The following is a 2500-nucleotide window of genomic DNA, read 5'->3' on the forward strand; positions in this document are numbered from 1 at the left end:
CCCCGGTTTTCTCGATCCTCCGCGGTCGTCCACCAAACACCCTTAGTTCCATGTCGGATAGAGCCTTCCACGTATGGTTAAGGGCATCATCGGAGAACCCGGTGGGCCCTTCAATCCACGGCGGGCTCGAGCACCTGCCGCGGCCTGTCCTTCCCTCCATTCCGGAGAAGCGGGTCTCGCGGCGGGTGTCGGAATCCCGGAGTCCCTCGCGGGCTCCGGTTCCGGTTGGGGTCTGTCGATTGTTGGCCGCTGGCGAACGTTTTCGAATCAGATTTCCAGGGGGAACGTCGGCTCCGGAAGCCGCTGCTCGTCAGCGTGTCTGGGGCCGTGATCCTCCATCGGAGGGACCGATGCGGCAGACGGGCTCCCCCTCGCGGGTTGGAGCCCGGCCCTGCCGCGGACCGTCCTCTGAAAATCTCAGTGGGGGCAATTGAATACCGTCCGGATGTCCAACGCGGTGCGCCGCCTGGTCGTCCCCGGTGAGTTTCTGTAACCGGGAACTCCTTCCGTTTAGCTACTTCCTGTCCCCTCCGGGGGTTCAGGCCCGGGGTGCCTTCGGCCTCCGGGCTCAAAAGTTAGCTACCTGGTTGATTCTGCCAGTAGTCATATGCTTGTCTCAAAGATTAAGCCATGCATGTCTAAGTATAAGCAATCTATACGGTGAAACTGCGAATGGCTCATTAAATCAGTTATCGTTTATTTGATAGTACCTTACTACTTGGATACCCGTGGTAATTCTAGAGCTAATACATGCTAAAAACCTCGACTTCGGAAGGGGTGTATTTATTAGATAAAAAACCAATGCCCTTCGGGGCTCCTTGGTGATTCATAATAACTTATCGAATCGCATGGCCTTGCGCCGGCGATGGTTCATTCAAATTTCTGCCCTATCAACTTTCGATGGTAGGATAGTGGCCTACCATGGTGGCAACGGGTAACGGGGAATTAGGGTTCGATTCCGGAGAGGGAGCCTGAGAAACGGCTACCACATCCAAGGAAGGCAGCAGGCGCGCAAATTACCCAATCCCGATACGGGGAGGTAGTGACAATAAATACTGATACAGGGCTCTTTCGGGTCTTGTAATTGGAATGAGTACAATCTAAATCCCTTAACGAGGAACAATTGGAGGGCAAGTCTGGTGCCAGCAGCCGCGGTAATTCCAGCTCCAATAGCGTATATTAAAGTTGTTGCAGTTAAAAAGCTCGTAGTTGAACCTTGGGTCTGGCTGGCCGGTCCGCCTCACCGCGTGCACTGGTCCGGCCGGACCTTTCCTCCTGGGAAGCCCCATGGCCTTTACTGGCTGTGGGGGGAACCAGGACTTTTACTGTGAAAAAATTAGAGTGTTCAAAGCAGGCCTTTGCTCGGATACATTAGCATGGAATAATAGAATAGGACGTGTGGTTCTATTTTGTTGGTTTCTAGGACCGCCGTAATGATTAATAGGGATGGTCGGGGGCGTCAGTATTCGGCTGTCAGAGGTGAAATTCTTGGATTTGCTGAAGACTAACTACTGCGAAAGCATTCGCCAAGGATGTTTTCATTAATCAGTGAACGAAAGTTAGGGGATCGAAGACGATCAGATACCGTCGTAGTCTTAACCATAAACTATGCCGACTAGGGATCGGACGGGGTTCTTATGATGACCCGTTCGGCACCTTACGAGAAATCAAAGTTTTTGGGTTCTGGGGGGAGTATGGTCGCAAGGCTGAAACTTAAAGAAATTGACGGAAGGGCACCACAAGGCGTGGAGCCTGCGGCTTAATTTGACTCAACACGGGGAAACTCACCAGGTCCAGACAAAATAAGGATTGACAGATTGAGAGCTCTTTCTTGATCTTTTGGATGGTGGTGCATGGCCGTTCTTAGTTGGTGGAGTGATTTGTCTGCTTAATTGCGATAACCCTAACCCTAACCCTAACCCTAACCCTAACCCTAACCCTAACCCTAACCCTAACCCTAACCCTAACCCTAAGCCGATGGAAGTTTGAGGCAATAACAGGTCTGTGATGCCCTTAGATGTTCTGGGCCGCACGCGCGCTACACTGACAGGGCCAGCGAGTACATCACCTTGGCCGAGAGGTCTGGGTAATCTTGTTAAACCCTGTCGTGCTGGGGATAGAGCATTGCAATTATTGCTCTTCAACGAGGAATGCCTAGTAGGCACAAGTCATCAGCTTGTGCCGATTACGTCCCTGCCCTTTGTACACACCGCCCGTCGCTACTACCGATTGAATGGCTCAGTGAGGCCTTCGGACTGGCTCAGGGGGGTTGGCAACGACCGCCCAGAGCCGGAAAGTTGGTCAAACTTGGTCATTTAGAGGAAGTAAAAGTCGTAACAAGGTTTCCGTAGGTGAACCTGCGGAAGGATCATTAACGCGCCGTGGGGGGTTGGACCTCCTAGACCGGAGGAACCCCGGCCCCCTCACCTGGCCACCCTTGTCTATTTTTACCTGTTGCTTCGGCGGGCCTGCAGCGATGCTGCCGGGGGAGTTTTCACTC

General features: G+C 52.9%; 1 non-coding gene across 1 annotated transcript; it reads left to right on the plus strand.

The window, feature by feature from the left end:
• The first annotated feature begins 581 nt into the window (after positions 1-581).
• BDCG_18021 lies at positions 582-2374 on the plus strand. Its single transcript, XR_006700927.1, has one exon. It is a non-coding gene; the product is annotated as an 18S ribosomal RNA (ribosomal RNA).
• The last annotated feature ends 126 nt before the right edge of the window (positions 2375-2500 follow it).

Source organism: Blastomyces dermatitidis (genome assembly GCF_000003525.1).
Source record: "Blastomyces dermatitidis ER-3 genomic scaffold supercont1.17, whole genome shotgun sequence".
In the NCBI taxonomy this organism is placed as follows: Eukaryota; Fungi; Ascomycota; class Eurotiomycetes; order Onygenales; family Ajellomycetaceae; genus Blastomyces; species Blastomyces dermatitidis.